This window comes from Mirounga leonina, unplaced genomic scaffold (genome assembly GCF_011800145.1).
Source record: "Mirounga leonina isolate KUSES-001 unplaced genomic scaffold, KU_Mleo_1.0 Mir_150, whole genome shotgun sequence".
NCBI classification, from domain to species: Eukaryota; Metazoa; Chordata; class Mammalia; order Carnivora; family Phocidae; genus Mirounga; species Mirounga leonina.
Window position 1 is genome coordinate 2,722,064 of NW_023270374.1, and position 12,335 is coordinate 2,734,398.

The window sequence follows — 12,335 nt, forward strand, 5'->3', positions numbered from 1 at the left end:
GCCCAGGGGTGCCCGCGCAGCTCGGCGGGAGCGCGGCGGAGAGGACGCGGCCGGGGGCTCCAGCGCAGACGCGCGCGCCTCTCCCTGATCCGCCTGAAGAGCGCGCGGCGGGCCCCGCGGGGAGCGCCCGCCAATCCCGCGCCGCGCGCCCTCAGCGCCCCAGTCCCGGAGCCCGCGCGCCCCGCCCCGTTCGCCCACCTCCGCGCCCCCCACAGAGCTACCGTCCAGGCCCCCAGCCCCGGGATCCAGCCCCCGCCCCCGCCCCAAGGTCCTCCCGGGCCCTCCCGAGACTCCCGCCTCGGCTGCGCCTCACCTCAGATCCGTCTTCTCCGGCCGGTTGCCGTCCACTCCTCTGTTCTGTCCTCTGCAGCCGCGAGGCTGGGGGTCCCCGAGTCCTCCGTTTGGATGACGCGGCGCTCGGGGTGGCAGGGGAGTGAGGAGCCAGTTGCCGGGCGCTCGACATTCACCCCTACTCCACCCCGCCCCCCCCGCCCCTGTGATCCTCTTGAAGACCTGCAGGGGCTGTCCCATCTTTAAACTCACGTCATTGAGGTGGAACCTGAACCTCCTATAGGCGTCCCCGTGAATTGCAGGTCTACAGGGTCCCCTTCGGCACCCCCCACCTCGCACTCCCCGCAACCACAAATCCCAGGACCTTTTTAGCGAGATTTCGGTGGGGTGGGGGTAGGGTGGGCGCCAGGAACGGAGGTGCACACGCGCGGAGGCAGAGATGCCACAAAAGAAGGCCAACCTCTGTGTCCGGTGCCCGTTGCGCTGGGCCTCGCAGACTCAGGCAGCTCGCCCCAGAGCCAGACGCGCGAAACCTACGAGGAGCCTGCTGTCTTCGGAGGCATCTCCACTGCGGTCTCTGAAATGTGCCTGAGGAAGGGTGGTCCGGAAAGGTTGGTGTTCCAAACTGTATTTCCTCCTCCCCCCAAACTCCAGAAAGTGCCAATTGACACCCCTGGACTAGATGATTCTGGGCTAGACAGTCCCGGTGTGAGGACCCAGCAGGCAGCCCCACAACCCTGGGCACAGCAGAATTAGTGAAGTGGGGATTTGCCTCGGAAGATTATCCGCATAGTAATGCTGGCCCTTTGGAACTGCTCTGCAGGGCAGTGGCCTCCTTGAGACTCCCTTCAGGACGGTCCTGAACAGCCTTTGGTGCATCTGGAAGTTGCTGCAGGCTGCTGGGGGTGAGGTCCTAGCTCCTATGCTGCGTGGCTGGAGCTGCTGCCAAGGGGAAGGCGGCAGGATGCTTGAGGCCAGCTGGAGGTGACCTTTCAGAGGGCCTGGAGCCTTCTGACTGCTACTCACCCAGGATTTTTTTGGAGGGGGGCGGAGCACAGGTGATAAGCACCTGTGCAACAGAGTGGCTGAGCCTAATCTCTGTCCCCAGTTTCTGCCACCCAAATGGTTCCTTTAAAAGATTTGTCTTGAAAAAATAAAAATAAAATAAATAACAAAAGAGCTGTCTTAGCAGCCCTCCTCTTTATGGACACTCCTTAAATTGATCTGTCCTTTCCTCTGCTCCTCGTTTTCCTCATTGTCTCTAAGGGAGAGACTCTTACAGGGAAAGAGATGGTGACTTTGTCATTCAGGGAATGTGTGTAAGTCAGCTGTCTGGGTCAGAGTCGGGGTCTGCATGGCTCCTTGACCACTGACACAGGATGGCCTGGGAGTGTAGGTCTGTGAGGTCCACACAAGGAGCCTTTGGAGCATTGGCAACAGCACAAGCCAGAGCTACATGTTTGGGCCAGGACTGGTGCAGTGGGAAGCAGAGCAGGCACTCCAGTGCATTCCTGGCACACGCAGGGCAGGTAGGCCTTGAAACTGGACTGCCTGGTTCAAATCCAGCTTCCCCTCCTCCCAGATACGCAGCCTTGGGCAAATTCCTCTGTCTCTTTGTGCCTCAGTTTCCACATCTGGAAAGTGAGTATTATGGTAGTAACTATTTGGTAAGGCACCATGAGGAGCCATCACAGTGGCATACCTACAGTGACTGGGGGAGTACCTAGCCATCGTCAGCACTCAGTGAGTATGGGCTATCCAGGTTATTTATATTTCTACCCCCCCCCCCCTGGGGTGATGAGACTAAAGAGGAGGTCTGCCTCCTCCCACTTGGCCCCACACTATCCACTGATTGGCTGCTTTCAGAGAGCAAAAGGTGAAGGACATGGTGGAGGTCCCCCATACCCTTCCCCATGAATTATTATTATAGTTTTTGTTGTCAGATGAATCAGTTTCTATTGACAGTATTTTTATATCTAACCTGTATTGAAAACAGTCCTTAGTCACATGGGAAGAGCATTACTTCTATCCCAACTTTGTGCAAATGACCCAAACAGAACAAGCTTTGCTGACACAGCCTGACCTTTATTCTGCTCTAACTCACATCTTGATGATGGGTGATGCTCAAATCAGATTCTCTTGGGAGTGAAAAGAAGCTCTATTAGCAATTACGCTGAGCCTCAGCATAACCCCTGACTCTTCCAGGCAAACCATGACATGGATCCTTTAATTATGGGGAACTCTCCACTTTAATTTTTGAATTATCACATTAAGTGGTAGAAAATAAAGTTTGTGAAGCACCAGATTAACTTATAAGGGCTGTCACACCTCTCTCCAGAGCATCATTGGGAAAGGGTTTTGCGGTGATGAAGGTGAGGTATGCGTTTCACTGACAAAGCCAGGAGATGTTGAAGATTAAACTGAAATGTATCTGTGTCCAAGGCCAGGAGCAGGGAATCATTCCATTTTTAAAAATACTGTCCCCAGACTTGTATATTTAGGGAGGGATCAGAGAAGCATTTGAGATGTGTACCACTCAAGCAACTGAACTCTAGAGAATGAGCATGCACAGTGCTGAACCCCTCCTGAGATGGCCCCAGGGGGGACACGTGTCCCTAGGTCACATTCAGCTTTTCCTGAGATGGACATTCTTCTGCCCATCCCATTTCCCTACTTTGCCCTCAAGTTCCATCAGGCCTCAAACCCCTGGCCGGGGTTGGGATTGGCGAGAGTATCTTAGCTTTTGAAAAATTGCTATAACAATGAAAACAAAGTTGAGTTGATACCGAGAATCACTGCCTTCACCACAGCATCATCATAATGATAAAAATCTCATGGACTAGAAGAATAGGAGGTTGGGAAATTCAGGTCTGATATGGAGGTTCTTCCTCAAAGTCAAGAAAGTCACGAGGCCGAGTTACTTCGAGTTTTGTTTGAGCTGACAGTGTGGGGGGCAGGAGGTAAGTTTTGAACAACAGGCATTTTTGGAGGCAACATAGTATAATGTGACTGCCTTGATCGGCATCCCAGCTCATTGCTTATCAGATACATGATGTTGGCCAAGTTACTCAACCTCTCTGGGCCTTCACTTCCTCCCCTGTAAAATGGTTTTAATCCTAGTTCCACCACAGATGAGCTGTTGTGCGGATTGGACAAGTTGACATACATGAAGCAGTTACAACAGGGTCTGGCACTGATAAGCACTATATATGTTTATTATTAGTAGTACTCCATCCGAAGGCTCTGATGCTTGCTAGCTCAAAGCTCCTGGGCACACTGGCCCCAAACATGCTGACATCAAGCAGAGGACCCCCTCTCTCAGACTCAGTGAGCTGGAAGGAGCAGGCATCACTCCTGAATATTCTGAAGGCTCTCCAGATAATTCTAAAGCATACTGATGCAACACTCACTTAAATGGAATTACAAGAGGCAGGAAGCCTGGGGGCCACAGAGTGTGGAAATCACTGTGCCTCCAGGGTGGCTGAAGGGAGAGGCCAAGAGAAACATCCAGGAAACCAAACAGAGACCCCTCTGCTCGGAGAAACAGAGAGCTCAAGAAGGGTGAGGGGCAACCTGCTAGACCCCAGGTGGGAAGAGGCTGGGGTGGTTGGGGCCCTACAGTTGTGCTCTCCCAAGGCACTAAATATGCCACTGAAGAGGGACCAGCCACATATCTCCACTGGGAGAGAAAACAAAGTGAAACATTCAGGCTGAGTAAAAGGGGGGGAGGGGGACAAAGTCCATTTATAAGCTGTCCTTCAGCTCCCCTGTCCCTTTGCTGTAGGATGTATATATAGGGGGCCTGTTTTGGGTCTGTTGATCAAATGTCTGACATCAGGCCCAAATTGCTCCCCTGCGCCTTGTTATAAGCAGTGCAGAGCTGGGGCTAGGCTGGGTCTGAGTGTCCTTCCCCAGGTGGTGACAGGGCGGCCCATGGGTCCAGCTGGCCCCAGCTGCTGGGGGGCTGGTGGAGTTTCCCTGGCTGAGTGAGGGCAGAGAGAGTGGAGCAGGGGCCTCACAGCCCCTCCCCCAAGCCAGAGGGAACTGCTCCTTTGTCGGAAATGTGATTATCTCGTCTATTTCCATTCTTCAGATGTGCTCCTCAGGCCAGGGTCATCTGGGCTCCAAGCATCTGGGCCACAGGTCTTCGAGAATAGCTTCTTCTGCAAATAGCCATGCACGAAGGAGAGGCTTGACCCTCAGCAGTGTGAGGACTGTAGTCCCGAGAGCCACTTCTGTTGTCACCTGCTGATTAGAAAATCATCTCAAGTGCTCTCAGCACCTCGGCTTGGCTTTGATAGCTTCTGCTGAGTATATTAAAGCATAATTTACCAGGGCCTGAGTGCATGGCATTGTCAGAAGTGATTTACATAATTGCCTCTTCTTCAGATTCCCATCAGAACTCTAGTGATGTGGACAGTGTGATGATGATGCAGCCCCGCTCCACCCCAAAGGCTTTAAATATGAGGTCTAGGATTTCCTTTAAGAGTTTATTAGATATTAAAGGATTTCCTTGAAAGAAAAGTGAACCAAAAATCATGTGAGATAAGCAGAAAGTCAGCATGAGAAAAGCACAGGTCTGGGACAGGAACAGTGTTCATGCAATATCCTGATCGTGTATCCAGACTCTGCTGTCAACCATCTGGAGTGAGGAAATGGAGCGTCGTTCTGTTCTCTGGAGCTGTTTTCGACCGTCCCAGCATCCTGGCCTCATCGTTCTGTGTGTAGAAGAAAATGAGCTGGAAGACAAAACATGGGTTTCATCTTGCACCCTCTGCTCCCAACAGGTGTGAGCGTGGGCAGCTCCTTTAGGGTCCCCGTGCTTCTAGTGTGTTCCCAGGCAGGCAGCACCCACACCACCTGTTAGAAGTGCCCATCCTGGACCTGCTGAATCCCAAACATGGAAGGTGGGGACCAGCCACAGTGCTCACCAGCCTTCTAGGAAACTGTGATGACACTTGAGTCTGAGAACTGCTGGCCTAGCCTTTCTGAGCCTCACTTTCTTGTCTGGCCCACTTCCCAGAGTGGTGAACCAGTATCAGGAAAGATAATTTGACTTGGATGCTCTGAAATCTCCAGACGACCTAGTCACATGGCTCCTGAACGCTTGAAATGTCGAGATGTGCTGTAAGTGTAAAATACACATCAGATCTCAAAGACTTAGAGTGAACAAAAGAATGGGAAACATCTTTTTTTAAATTGGTTATATGTTGAAGTAATACTCTTTTGGATATGGAGGTAAAATTGAGCATATTATAAAATGAATTTTAGCTGGTTTTTTTTTTAAGATTTTATTTATTTATTTGACAGAGACAGACCCAGCGAGAGAGGGAACACAAGCAGGGGGAGTGGGAGAGGGAGAAGCAGGCTTCCCGTGGAACAGGGAGCCTGAAGCGGGGCTCGATCCCAGGACCCTGGGACCATGACCTGAGCCAAAGGCAGACGCTTAACGACTGAGCCACCCAGAGGCCCCTTACCTGTGTCTTTTTCACCTTTTTTGATGTGACTATTGGAAATTTTAAGTTACATTTGTGTCTTGCATGGTATTTCTAGCATTAGACCCTATCGGATGCCACAGGTAATGCTATTAACATGCTGTTCCTGCTTGGTCTGGGCCATAGGCACGAGACCCAAGTGGCTCTTTGAATTAACCTAAAAAAAAAAAATAAAATAAATTCATTGCCTTAGTCACATTAACTGTATTTCGGGTGTTCAACAGTCACATGTGGCCACCATGCTGAACAGTGGAAATTGAGAACAATCCACTGTAGTGGAAATTATAGCATTAGAGGTTAAGAGTAGGGCCTTTAGTTACCAGAGTTCCAGTCTGGCTTTGACAAAGTTTCAGCCGTGTTGCCTGCCTCCCAAACTCCACTGCCTCCTCTTCCTTGTGGGTAAGTCTCTGATTTTGTTTAAGGCTGCACTTTAAATGCACTCAGGTGCTCAAGTTGGTTCCCTCCCCAGAATCTGTGATTTTTTTGCGAGTAGGCATATGCACTAACTCTGGCCAAAGACATGAGGGAAATTATTGAAGTTACAGGGGTAGTTTCTGGGAAAGGTCTGGCTATTGTCTGGCAGGAATATAATGCTTAGGGGGGGCTGCAGCCACTTTGTGACTGTGAGGTGGAAAGCTTATCCAGGATGAAAGCCAGTATGTCGAAGATTGTAGGGCAGGGAGCAGGAAGGAACTAGGGTGCTTGGTAATAGTTGAGAGCTGATGGGACAGCCAACTCTGGCACTGCCCCCACTGAACTTTTTATGTGAAGTGAGGTACGTTCTTGTTGTGTTAGTGCTTTCAGATGTATTTTCTCTTACTTGCAATCAGAAACACTCTAGCCCATTATCCTTGGGCCAGTCACTGACTTTGCTAAGCCTGCTTTCCTTATCTCTAAGACATGAACACAGAGTTCTTACCTCATCATATGAGATCATGTGGTACTGATGCTAGCACACATTTATGTCGCACTTACCGTGTGCCAGACTGTTCAAAACAGCAGACTCATGTAGCATCCATATAATGCTTACCTTGGGATCTTGAACCTTATATATTCACAGCACTTACCATTGTAATCATTGCCACAGGAGCAGGTGATTAATTTGGACATTCTCTCCCTAAACATTTTACTTACCATGGGAAGAAGTAGTCATTCTGGTTCTTCTCCCACCTTTCCAGGAGGATTTGAGAAGCAGTTGAAAAATGTTTCTGCCCCTACGCCAATTTTGGAAATTCACATCCTCTCACAACTGAATGACATAGGAATCAATACATAGAACACTGCCTTCCCGGTGTTCAGGTTATAATATTTAGAAATAGGCTCATGATAAAATTTCCTGAAAATCTCCCTGGAAGCTAAAAGAGTTCATCCTAAGAGTGACTCCTAGATAGATTCTAAGCTTCTCGAGTTTTCCTCTGTTGGTACCCCACGCTCCACCTGTCACTGTCTGGTGCAGAAGTAGCATCTCAATCAGTCATCTGCTTCTTAGTGCTTTGTCAAGATCTCCGAAAGGTTGAAGATTGACCCTACTTGAAAGTTAACTAGTTAGCCGACGACCATAGTCTCCTGGAAGCTGGCTCAAGTCCTGGCCCAGGGACATGGACTTCATCTCTCAGGGTTCAGCAGGGGTGTGGCTTTCCTGTTGACATTGCCCCCCTCCTCTCCCCTGCCCCCTGGCCCCCAGCTCAAGAAGGTGCCAGGGAGGTGGGCCCACGTGGATGCTGCACATGCACAATTCATGGAGGTTTGCATCAGAGGTGAAGAATTCTGAGAATCCTACTCTTACAAAGAGTAAGAGTAGGATTGGGGTGTCTGGGTGGCTCAGTCATTAAGCGTCTGCCTTGGGCTCAGGTCATGATCCCAGGGTCTTGGGATCGAGCCCCCCATCGAGTCCCGCATCCGGCTCCCTGCTCAGCAGAAAGCCTGCTTCTCCCTCTCCCACTCTTCCTGCTTGTGTTCCCTCTCTCTTTGTGTCTCTCTCTGTCAAATAAATAAATAAAATCTTAAAAAAAAAAAAAAAAAAAGAGAGAGAGGTAGCAAGGCTGCTTCACCTTTGCTCCAAAGGGAGATATTATCTTTATTATCCTGATCAGGAGACAAATCTGTCTTTTGCCCCAACGAGGCATTATCCCTGTCTCCTAAGGCTTTTGCCCTACAAACAGCCTTGGGAAAATAGTTCAGGGCAAAGGCCTGAGCACACAGGATGTGCAGAGATTAGAGAGACTGGGATGCATTGTCTCTCTTCGCATGGGGCGCAGTGGAAACCCCACAGTGTGCCGCTTCTACCACTCTCTTCATGGATACCCTGTTGGTATGTAGCAGAGAGCTTGCTGTTTGCCTGAGGCTCCAAGCTGCCCCAGCCCCCACATTTTACTTTCTGAATAAACCATGCTCAGTGGTCCCCATTCAGATTACCAGGGAAGCGAATCTGTTTGGTCCAGCTTGGGTCCGTACCCCGTTCTGGATCACTGAGCTGTGGCCAGCAGGCAGGGTCAGTTGGTACCAACACTTTGCCCACCTTCATAGGTGGGCAAGAGGGGCAGATCTTCATAGGGTGAGGGCAGGGACACGGCTTTAGTAAAGACTCATCTAACGAACATTTATTGCATAACTGGTGTTGCCATCGTTAGCAGCAGCAGATTCTTTAGAAGTCTTCTAAATCACTTACAATAAAGAGAGTCATCAAACATGACTCAAACAACTTCAGCAGAAAACAGTCACCATAATAAAGTCATTTAATTATACAGTCTGCGTTTTCTGAATATTCAAAAAATCGGATTGTGCCGCCCTGCTGTGTGTGTTCAGAGGAAATCTTGACAGCTCTTTTTTTGGCTGATGGCTTGCTGGGTTTTGCTCTTTGGAAGATGTCAAAATCATTTGTATTGCCACTGAAATGTGCTGTTTACGTAAATCTTACCCAGAAAAACAGAAAAGCAATTGCAAAACCAATCCAGCAGCCAGAGAAAATGCAGTCCATTGAAAAGGGATTATGGTGCGGGGGGAGGCATGGAGTTCTGGAAAGCAGAAGTGTGGTCCCCACCGGACCCACCAGTGAGAAGCTGTCCTGCAAGGCTGCTCCCAGGCCTGTTCTGCTGAATGTGGATGGAGGGGTCAGAATGGGCAGTTGGGTCCTCCTCTTCATGGCCTTCCTCCGTTTGATCTTTATTGGTGGAATCCTTCCAGTTTCCTAATCACCAGCCTCTCAGGAAACAAGGCTCTGAGCTCGTGAATGTATACTTTGGTGTCAAATAAATTTTCATCCTGCATGATACTTCATGGGCTTATCTACATTGTAATTATTCTCCCATCATGAAAAGAAAGAGAAATCCAAAGAGAGAAACCCGATTAAAGTTTGTTCAAGACAAAGCAGAGGATAAGGGGCGCCTGGGTGGCTGCATCGGTTAAGCGTCTGACTCTGGTAGATCTTGGCTCAGGTCTTGACCTCAGGGTTGTGAGTTCAAGCTCCATTTTGGGCTTCATGCTGGGTGTGGAGCCTACTTAAAAAGCAAAACAAAATAAAACAAGGCAAGGCAGAGGGTAAGAAAGGGTCAATTGTGCACACTTGGTCAGCACTAGTCTCTAGTTTAGGAAACGTCAACGACAAACCTCTAACAGGCAAGTTTGAGGTGAAGGGAGTGGGGCTGATTTCCTCTGTGCTTGGAAGTACTTGAACCCATCTGCTCCCCTGCCTTGTGTCCTGTAATTGGAGAGGCCTCACCCCGCCCACTAGTTAACTACTTCCCGGGCTTTGGGACTACTTATCCTCAAGCAGTGCTGCATCAGAAACTGAGCATTGAGTCTGCTTTCCTCCAAATACACGTGGGAGCTGACCTCTCGCCTCATACCCCACCTCATACCCCTGCCTGTGGCTTTTCTCTTCTCCTTGACGTGTTGTCCTGGCCCTACAGCTTGACTATCAGACAGTGGCTTCCTGCCTCCTATCTCCATTGTCTTTCTAGGGCTTGGGTATTCATTCATTCATTCATTCATTCATTCATTCATTCATCCTTCTAGGTTTACTTTTGCATGCTCAAGCATTGGACTAAGCATTTTGAAAGTTACAGGGATGAAAACAAAAGCCTGGTGTCTTCTCTTGTGAGTTTACAATCCACTGTGGGAGGGAGACAGTCAAGCAAAGAAGGTACTCTTCAAATGCATGCAGGCCAGACTGGATACTGCATTATGATTTAGGGAACATGGCCCCCTTTCATCTTGAGGGTCCCTGGGAAGACTTCACGATGAGAGAGAACTCTGAAGATGTGCTCAGACTTCTGTAGACAAGAGAAGGAGTGGCCGAGATGAAGCCAGGAGGGTGGGGGTGGGGGTCAACCCAGGGACCTCAAGGCTAGAGAAGAGGGCTCCCCTTTCCCATCTGTTCCCCATGCTGATGGCACCCTGGTGGGTTTTACCTTACAGGAGAACGTTTCTCCTCATCACTTTGGCAGTAAGTTACATTCTGGGTGGTGTCTGCCCTGGAGGGCCTTTGAGTGTTGACAGTGTCTGAACGGTTTAATATGGCTAGAAAAGTGTGCATGGGGCCATGTTCAAAGTAAGAGAACATGTATTTAAAGTTGATGTGTGCACTCTCTTCTCTTCCCTGCCAGCTCTCTAGAAGCTGGGTGGAGGTGGTCCTCAAAGGCAGCATCTGGAACAGCCCTAGGAGGTGTGTTTTCATACCATTAGGAACAATTACTCCAGCAAGTTCCAACTTCTCTGTTTTGCTAAAACAATTCATGCTGAAAATCAATATTTGCTGAGTGATGAATTGACTCTCATTGTGCAGAGCCCCAAGACTGGAGCTATCACTTTCCTGGGGAACAATGCTTCTCAGATTCACCTGGGGCATATGGTCAAGTACAGGCGGGGGGCCTGCTGACTTGAGAACACTGGGGTGATGTGGGGAGCTGAGGTCTGGGATCTGCATTTTTAACACATTTGAGTACCTTTTTCTAGAAACTGGGTGAAAAGATCTAGTAAAGAAGACCAGGATTTGCTACAGTTGATCTGGGGGGGGGGGACGTGGGTAGGGTTTATGTAATGTGCCTCCGAGATTTTCTGGCTTGGGACCCTGGCTGCATGAACCAGGATCTGTGGAGCTGAAACTCCAGAGTCTACATATTTTATAAACACTTTGGTTACTTATAAATGAGGAGGGAATGATTTTGGAGCAGAGCAGCTGGAATGGATTTTCAATTTTCCTAAAAAATCTTTTTTTTTTTTTTTTAGTGATTCAAGTGAAGTCATTTTCATAGCCAGTAGCAAATGGAAGTGACACAAGGAGCTGAAGGTCAGTAGACCTTGAGATGGCCAAGGACTTCTCAGGTGAGACTGAGGGACAGGACAAGTCCCAGAGAGATGGATTCTCAGTTTGAGCAGGACACTGCTAGTTGTCATTCTAAAGAGGTCTAGACTAGTGGTTCTCAAAGTGGGATGATTGCCTGGAACAGCTGTATCAGCATCACCGTGGGCCTTGCTAGAAATGCAAACTCTGCACCCTAGAATCTGAATCATCAAGAGGGGGTCCCAGGAAGCTGTGTTTTCATGAGCACTCCAGAGGATTCTGATTGTGGTCAAGTTTGAGAACCAATGCTTTCAACTTTGGTGGACAGCTGGAGATTGTCTGGTGTCTCCATGACCTGAGGTGTGTCCTCTCTCTTGCTGCTGCCTGATCAGATGGGAGAGGGAAAATTGAGATCTTACCTCCTACTGCAGTCCAGAGACACTGGAACAAATCCCCAGGTGCAATGCCCTCATATTTTTTTTTTTTTTTTTTTTTTTTTACCGAACACCTTTTACCATCTTTGGTGGATTCAAGTGAAGTTCTTTATCTTTTATGAAATAAAAGTATTGTTTAAAGTCCTGGTAACATTGTTGGTTAATGTAAGACCAAAACGGCTAAGATTTTTGCTTTTAAAAAATTAGTGTGAGAAAGCGGTGACTGGCTGGCTCAGTTGGTAGAGCATGAGGCTCTTGACCTCAGGGTTGTGAGTTCAAGCCCCACGCTGGGCATAGAGCTTACTTAAAAACAAAACAAAACAAAAAAACTGGTGTGTGAAAGGGGAAACTGGGAACTACAGAGAGAAGAGAGCTGGTGAACACCACCGTAAACCAAGGATGGAAGCTAAAATCAGCAAGACTGGGACAAGCCAATGCCATGTAACATCTGAGATGGTATCTTGATGGGAACACCAGGCATGTGTGTGGCATTACTGCCCAGAATGCACAAACTGAATCAGTCCATTATGAAACATCAGGCAAACCCAAACTGAAGGATAGTCTTCAAAATAACTGACCTCTACTTTTTAAAACATCAAGGTCAAGAACACCATGCTGAGGGGCTGTTTCAAATCAAGGAGGCTCAAGAGAATGGACAACTGAACACAGGTGGTACTGGATTGGATGTTGGGGGAGGGGGAAAGGACCAGCATGGGCATCACTGGGCAGCTGACAACACTCAGTGTGGCCAGTAGATTTGATAGTAGTATTGCTCAATGTTAAATGATCTGATATTGATTATTGCTCTGTGGTTGTGTAAGAGAATGTCCTTGT

The 12,335-nt window shown here is 48.8% G+C and overlaps 1 non-coding gene across 1 annotated transcript; it reads left to right on the forward strand.

Moving 5' to 3' along the window:
• The first annotated feature begins 11,722 nt into the window (after positions 1 to 11,722).
• On the forward strand, positions 11,723 to 11,795 carry TRNAK-CUU. Its single transcript has one exon. It is a non-coding gene; the product is annotated as a tRNA-Lys (tRNA).
• The last annotated feature ends 540 nt before the right edge of the window (positions 11,796 to 12,335 follow it).